Source organism: Nerophis lumbriciformis, linkage group LG19 (assembly GCF_033978685.3).
Source record: "Nerophis lumbriciformis linkage group LG19, RoL_Nlum_v2.1, whole genome shotgun sequence".
Classification (NCBI taxonomy): domain Eukaryota; kingdom Metazoa; phylum Chordata; class Actinopteri; order Syngnathiformes; family Syngnathidae; genus Nerophis; species Nerophis lumbriciformis.
The window spans coordinates 39358337-39367200 of NC_084566.2; the positions used below are offsets into that span (position 1 = coordinate 39358337).

The 8864-nt window shown below is 38.4% G+C and overlaps 1 protein-coding gene across 2 annotated transcripts in view; it reads right to left on the reverse strand.

Moving 5' to 3' along the window:
- The window catches only part of samd7 (sterile alpha motif domain containing 7), a 53391-nt gene extending 45280 nt beyond the window's left edge, over positions 1 to 8111 (reverse strand). For both annotated transcript variants that reach the window (XM_061978800.1, XM_061978799.1), the window contains exon 1: positions 7915 to 8111. The gene's annotated coding sequence lies outside the window, so the exon portion shown is untranslated. The remainder of the gene's footprint in view (positions 1 to 7914) is intronic.
- Between the last annotated feature and the right edge of the window lie 753 nt (positions 8112 to 8864).

Here is an 8864-nt window from a genome sequence, read left to right on the forward strand (position 1 = left end):
ATATGCTGGCTTTTACACTTTGCGCCTATAACAATCCGGATGGTTCTTTTCCTCTTTGGTCCGGAGGACACGACGTCCACAGTTTCCAAAAACAATTTGAAATGTGGACTCGTCAGACCACAGAACACTTTTACACTTTGTATCAGTCCATCTTAGATGAGCTCAGGCCCAGCGAAGCCGACGGCGTTTCTGGGTGTTGTTGATAAACGGTTTTTCGCCTTGCATAGGAGAGTTTTAACTTGCACTTACAGATGTAGCGACCAACTGTAGTTACTGACAGTGGGTTTCTGAAGTGTTCCTGAGCCCATGTGGAGATATCCTTTACACACTGACGTCGCTTGTTGATGCAGTACAGCCTGAGCGATCGAAGATCACGGGCATAGCTGCTTACGTGCGGTGATTTCTCCAGATTCTCTGAACCCTTTGATGATATTACAGACCGTAGATGGTGAAATCCCTAAATTCCTTGCAATAGCTGGTTGAGAAAGGTTTTTCTTAAACTGTTCAAAAATTTGCTCACAAATCTGTTGACAAAGTGGTGACCCTCGCCCCATCCTTGTTTGTGAATGACTGAGCATTTCATGGAATCTACTTTTATACCCAATCATGGCACCCACCTGTTCCCAATTTGCCTGTTCACCTCACACCTTTATCAGTATTTATTGCCACCTTTCCCAACTTCTTTGTCACGTGTTGCTGGCATCAAGTTCTAAAGTTAATGATTATTTGCAAAAAAAAAATTAAGTTTATGAGTTTGAGCATCAAATATGTTGTCTTTGTAGCATATTCAATTGGATATGGGTTGGAAATGATTTGCAAATCATTGTATTCCGTTTATATTTACATCTAACACCATTTCCCAACTCATATGGAAACGGGGTTTGTAAAGCCCACATTCTTTATTTACATGTACATTCTGGGCGTCTCATTCAGTAAAACATTTTTAAAATTCCATTCCATTTTTTAAGGCGGTCTTTAGCAGTCAATCAGACATTATTGTGAGGTTTTGTATTAGTGTTCCTCAAAGCAGATATACCGGCCCCCCAGACACATTTTACCTTGAAATTTGGCCCCCCCGAGTCAAAATAATTGCCCAGGCTTGCCTTAGACTGTGCTGCTCTTTGGCTCTAGAGACCAGCAGCGCCTCAAAAGGAAAAGGTGAGTTCCTCTGAGAGTCTTTTGTCTCCACTGCAGCTGCCAAATGCTGGGATTGGACTCCTTGGATTTACCGTTGCCTGCTTAATCTCATTACAACAATGAATTAAAGGGAAAAATTGCTGACGACTTAGTTGAGCGCCTTGAAGAGGTCATATCAGACAGTGTCTCGCCCTGCCTAATCCACCCCACACACACACACACACACACACACACACACACACACACACACACACACACACACACACACACACACACACACACACACACACACACACACACACACACACACACACACACACACACACACACACACACTAAAGCCTCACATATTCTCAGTTACACTCTGACAATTCCATTAAATACACAACTTGTCAATGGAGGGCAGTACTGTTAACACACTATATTGTCAACATTATATTGTGTTTATAATGAAGTCACCTGTAAAAGGGTACTATTTCATTTTTAAAAAGTATATTTTACAAGACTTAATTTTCTTTTTTTTCCTCCTCTCACTTTAAGACATTTGTAAGCATTAAATTATATTCAGTGCGAAGGTTTTCTATCCGTCTTGGCCCCGCGATATTTAAACTACCGTATTTTTCGGAGCATAAGTTGCACCGGAGTATAAGTCGCACCTGCCAAAAATGCATAATAAAAACGGGAAAAAACATATATAAGTCGCACTGGAGCCCGGCCAAACTATGAAAAAAACTGCGACTTATAGTCCGAAAAATACAGTACTCAAAATATTTGCCTATTTTTGGTTGTTTTTATACAATTTGGGGGAAATAATAAGTACAAAATGAGGTGGCGACTTGTCCAGGGTGTACCCCCGCCTTCCGCCCCGAATGCAGCTGGGATAGGCTCCAGCCCCCGTGTGGAGAATGCATATATGTTTAAGAGTTCTTTCTTTATTCATAGTCATGTTTGGAGTATATAGTATTTTTCCATGTATACTTTGTATACCAGTTTCTCTTTGTCTACAGAGGTCTGTGTAGTGCGAAGGGGGAGGCATTCCTTTCCGGGGGGGGGGCTGCTTTCCTTTTCAAGAAGTAGTTTCTTTCCGTTAGAAAGTTAGACCAATTCGAGAAGCCGGTATAAATGTATTGGTCTGGGCTGGTCTCCTGAAGCTTCAGTAAAACTTGTTAATATTCCTATTCTGTCTGATGGTCCTTCTTACTCTGCATATATGTCATCTGAAAGAATTTGGGATTGACCAGTGACTTTAATTCCCTGAGAGGGAATACTGGGCAGACGCAACACCCGCCACCCCGAGAGGTACAAGATATATTAATAACGTACTTTTCTTGAATTAATCTTTGCTGATTGGCAGATGTTTCCATCCAACTATGGTGCCTTATACAGTGTGTATATACCAAGGGTAACACAATATTTTACCAAGTAAAACACCCCAAAAAATCGAATATTTAAACTACTCAAAATATTTGCCTATTTTTGGTTGTTTTTATACAATTTGGGGGAAATAATAAGTACAAAATGAGGTGGTGACTTCTTCAGGGTGGACCCCCGCCTTCCGCCCCGAATGCAGCTGAGATAGGCTCCAGCGCCCCCCGCAACCCCGAAGGGAATAAGCGGTAGAAAATGGATGGATGGATTCTTGATTCATAGTCATGTTTGGAAAGGTTAGTATTTTTCCATGTATACTTTGTATACCAGTTTCTCTGTCTACAGAGGTCTGTGTAGTGTTTTAGGCATTGGAATGTGAATAAGGATGCACCACCCTCCTTATCTTATCAGTGTTGGCGAAGGGGGAGGCATTCCTTTCCGGGGGGCTGCTTTCCTTTTCAAGAAGTAGTTTCTTTCCGTTAGAAAGTTAGACCAATTCGAGAAGCCGGTATGAATGTATTGGTCTGGGCTGGTCTCCTGAAGCTTCAGTAAAACTTGTTAATATTCCAATTCTGTCTGATGGTCCTTCTTACTCTGCATATATGTCATCTGAAAGAATTTGGGATTGACCAGTGACTTTAATTCCCTGAGAGGGAATACTGGGCAGACGCAACACCCGCCACCCCGAGAGGTACAAGATATATTAATAACGTACTTTTCTTGAATTAATCTTTGCTGATTGGCAGATGTTTCCATCCAACTATGGTGCCTTATACAGTGTGTATATACCAAGGGTAACACAATATTTTACCAAGTAAAACGCCCCAAAAAATCGAATATTTAAACTACTCAAAATATTTGCCTATTTTTGGTTGTTTTTATACAATTTGGGGGAAATAATAAGTACAAAATGAGGTGGCGACTTGTCCAGGGTGTAGCCCCGCCTTCCGCCCCAAATGCAGCTGGGATAGGCTCCAGCCACCGCCACCCTGAGAGGTACAATATATATTAATTACGTACTTTTCTTGAATTAATCTTTGCTGATTGGCAGATGTTTCCATCTAACTATGGTGCCCTCTATCCATTTTCTACCGCTTATCCCTTTCGGGGTCGAGGGGGGTGCTGGAGCCTATCTCAGCTACAATCAGGCGGAAGGCGGTGTACACCCAGGACAAGTCCCCAGCCTTATACAGTGCATATACCAAGGGTGACACAATATTTTACCAAGTAAAACGCAAAAAAAAATCGAATATTTAAACTACTCAAAATATTTGCCTATTTTTGGTTGTTTTTATACAATTTTGGGGAAATAATAAGTAAAATGAAGTATTTTAAATTTACAGACGAGATGGTAGCTCATGAAACCAGTATGTGTATATATATATATATATATATATATATATATATATATATATATATATGTATATATATATATATATATATATATATAGCATCAAGGGTTGGAATAGGGGGTTAAATCACAAAAAATTATTCCCGGGCGCAGCCACTGCTGCTGCTCACTGCTCCCCTCACCTCCCAGGAGATGATCAAGGGTGATGGGTCAAATGCAGAGAATAATTTGGCCACACCTATTGTGTGTGTGACAATCATCGGTACTTTAACTTTAACTTTTAACTTAATATATATATATATATATATATATATATATATATATATGTATATACATATATATATATATATATATATATATATATATATACATATATATATATACATATATATATATATATATATATATATATATATATATGTATATATATATATATATATATATATATATATATATATATATATATATACGTATATATATATATATATATATATATATATATTAAGTTCCCTTTCAACCAGCTTTTCCATGATGTGATCCATCTTGCGATTCAGTTCAGAAATCGCCCCAGACTTTGATCCCACAGCCCGGCCCAATCCTTCCATTGCGACGAACAGCCTTTGGGCTCCTTGAGTGGCTGCCATCGTCTTACGAAATTGACGATACACCAGAGCAATACCCAGCCCAATCAGCAGGTGTGCCGCGATAACGGTTCCAAATAGGTATATATATATATATATATATATATATATATATATATATATATATATATATATAATGAATTCTAATGGGTAATCAACTTTCTTACTTGTTAAGATTGTTCATCTAAACCAGGGGGGTCCACACTTTTCCCCCTAAGGGTGTTATACTGATAAGTCAATATTCTTTTAAATAAAAATAAAAATATTATATTCAAATTTAAAACTTTGTGTCGGCTATGTGTTATAGGTAACAAAGCGTAATATGTTTTAGTATCAAACTGTCCACTTTTTCTCATTGTAGCTCTTTATTCTTACATTTTTACTTTCATTTTGACAACATACCTCAATTTCTTTTGTATTTTTTATTGAGACAAAGATTATTTATGTGTTTAATATTTGTTTACTTACGATGGTATGTTATTTGTTTATTATTTATTTGTTCCCTGTTATGTTACAGAGAACAAGGAAATGGGATAAAAATTGCTATAGTATAAAAAAGGGGTACAATTAAATAAGCTCGGCTTCTTCCTACTCCTTTTCGGACGTGACGTAATGAAACAACTGCAAATATGTGATGAATTACATTGTACAAACTGAAACCGAACTGGAAATAACTGAAACTTCAAAAACACTTTAAGACCAATGTCTTGGAAAAATATATCATTCTTGAATCAACACAGTAGTTAATACTATGATCAATGTTGTGTGTATATAATTGAACAGTGTTTATGTTGTGTACAAGGTGTATTTATAATATGTTGTGCAAATAAAATGTCATATTTTTAAGGAATCTCATCTTGTTTTTGACATTGTTTATACGGTTAGGCGCAATAAGTGTTCAACTTCAGCCTACAGTTAAAGTTAAAGTACCAATGATTGTCACACACACACTAGGTGTGGCGAAATTATTCTCTACCCTTTCGGTCTGCAACATTTTTATTTTATGACTGTACAATTGTTTGTTTACGTAAAACTGTTTGTTTATTTTGTTGACCACTGACCAAAGAAATAATAATACTAAACTAAACTACCGCATTTTTCGGAGTATAAGTCGCTCCGGAGTATAATTCGCACCGGCCGAAAATGCATAACAAAGAAGGAAAAAAACATATATACGCTGGGGAAGAAGATGAGTAAAAAAATTACAATCTAGACTGGGCTCCTAAGGGGGCCTAGTCTGGAGTGGGAAAAAACCTCCAAGCCATGCACACATAAACATGTTACATTTAATCACGACCAGAGGTGGGTAGAGTAGCCAGAAATTGTACTCAAGTAAGAGTACTGTTACTTTAGAGATTTATTACTCAAGTAAAAGTAAGGAGTAGTCACCCAAATATTTACTTGAGTAAAAGTAAAAAGTATGTTGTGAAAAAACTACTCAAGTACTGAGTAACTGATGAGTAACATATACACACACACATATATACATATATATATACATATATATATATATATATATATATATATACATATATACATACGTGTGTGTATATATATATACACACACACACATATATATATATACACACATATATATAAATATATACACACATATATATATACATACATTGATATATACAGTATATAATTTGTATTTATTTATTTTGCCGTTTTTGTTTACATGTTAAAGGTGTTTTAATGAATATACATGCATGTTTAACACATATAGATTCCTTTCTTTCATGTTGACAAGAATATAAGTTGGTGTATTACCTGATTCTGATGACTTGCATTGATTGTAATCAGACAGTAGTGCTGGTAACGTCCATGTTTTCAAATGGAGGAGAAAAAAAGTTCCTCCTTTCTGTCTAATACCACATGAAAGTGGTTGGTTTTTGGCATCTTATTTGTCCAGCTTCCATATTCGTTTTAAGACACTTTACAAGAAATACATTGGCGGCCAATTCCGTAGCTTGCTAGCTTGTTTGCGCTGGCTTTCGGAGACTCTTATTTTGAAAGCGCAGGCGCAATGGAGCGGCACTTTTATTGTGAAGACAGGAACTGTGCAGTCAGTCTTTAGGCTTTTGACGGGATGTACGGTTGAAAAAATCCTTCACGCTTTTGATTGATTGATTGATTGATTGAAACTTTTATTAGTAGATTGCACAGTACAGTACATATTCCGTACAATTGACCACTAAATGGTAACACCCGAATACGTTTTTTAACTTGTTTAAGTCCGGTCATGTGACCCCTGGCTCTGTTTGATTGGTCCAACGTCACCAGTGACTGCATCTGATTGGTGGAACGTAGTGAACGTCACCAGTGACTGTATTTGTTGAAACGCAGGCACTATTGAGGTACCAAAACAAACAAAGCGTGCATTAACAGATCGATAAAAATTAGTAGCGAGTAGCGAGCTGAATGTAGATAAAAGTAGCGGAGTAAAAGTAGCGTTTCTTCTCTATAAATATACTCAAGTAAAAGTAAAAGTATGTTGCACTAAAACTACTCTTAGAAGTACAATTTATCCCAAAAGTTACTCAAGTAGATGTAACGGAGTAAATGTAGCGCGTTACTACCCACCTCTGATCACGACAACTCGCAACAGAGGGGGGGAGTTGGGACCCTGGAGGTCGACTGCTGCTATAAAGCGCTGTCAGCCGTCCATCACCCCGAAGGGGAATCAAGCGGATGTGAAGGCGTGGGGTGGGTGGGTGTTTTTTGGGGGTATATATACCGTATTTTTCAGACTATAAGTCGCTCCGGAGTATACGTTGCACCGGCCGAAAATGCACAATAAAGAAGGAAAAAAACATATATACGTCGCATTTTTTGGGGAAATGTATTTGATAAAAGCCAACAGCAAGAATAGACATTTGAAAGGCAATTTAAAATAAATCAAGAATAGTGAACAACAGGCTGAATAAGTGTACGTTATATGAGGCATAAATAACCAACTGGTATGTTAACGTAACATATTATGGTAAGAGTCATTCAAATAACTATAACATATAGAACATGCTATACGTTTACCAAACAATCTGTCACTCCTAATCGCTAAATCCCATGAAATCTTATACGTCTAGTCTCTTACGTGAATGAGATAAATAATATTATAATGTGTTAATCATTTCACACATAAGTCGCTCCAAACTATGAAAAAAACTACGACTTATAGTCCGAAAAATACGGTACATAAACTGAACCGTGGGTCAACAAAACACCAGCTGCGGGGTTTACACGGTTTGGACGCACCTAATGTAAACAAATTGGCCTTTAATAAATTGCCCATTTAAAGTGAATTGTTGTCAATGCGTCTGTAAATTAACACGACATTTAGTTTTTGATCAAACCACATCAAACTCCAACTATTTTCCATTGCAAAAAAGCGATATGAAATTTCAGTCAACTTACCTTCGAAGTCTCAGCGAGCAGATTTGTCGGAAAAAAAGAGAGAAATAAATGATAGAAACAAAAAAAGGTCTGCAGTCCAGCAAGTCGCTTGCAGGCTAACTGCCTTAACTAAAAAAGACCTTTTAAATACCGATTGGTTTCATCTCCATTAGCGGGCCTTATCTGCAGCGGTAAGCCGTCCCTGCCCTGACAGCGCCGTGATCTCCTGTCCAACTGCTTGGCTCGCCGCACCTTGCGAGTGATGTGTAATTACTCCGTGAGGCAGCAGTAGTGCTGCTTCTAAGCACGGGGCGCTCAACCTCTTTGGACGTTTACCTCACTAATCCCTTGTTAGCGCTTTAGGCCACGGTTAAGACACCTAAACGCTTAGCTTCCTTTTTCACTGGCAAAAGAACGGAGAGAACCCCACCCCCTGCTCTCAGGCCGCACGCTGGGGACCCCGCGTTCCTTAATTCCACCTACAAGTCTTTGTTTTTAATCATCGCCATGTCTAGATTGGCCGTTGCTCTCACTGGGGTGCCCATGTGTTGACCCAAACTTGCTTGGTGGTAATTTGCCAGAAATCCGGCTAAATTGGCTGGATCATCGACTCAGACCTCCTAATCTGACAGTTTGCGCTCACCAGCCGCTTACAGCCGGGGGCTGCACTTTGAGGAATGTTTTCTACACCTGATTATACAACCTATAATCACCTATAACCTACGCATGGACCACCCGCCAATAACAACATCAGATGGCAACGCCCTGCGAGATGTCAACAGGATAGGATAGGACTTTATTGTCATTGCACAAGTACAACAAAACGTTGTTTTCAGCACAAACCTGCTCAGGATGAGTCAAACAGACAGTGTACAGGGTTACAGAACTGAACGCTGATGGGTCGCCACGAGAAGCCCCGTAAAATATGGGAAAAAGGTGAGTAAAAAAATGCAATCTAGACTGGGCTCCTA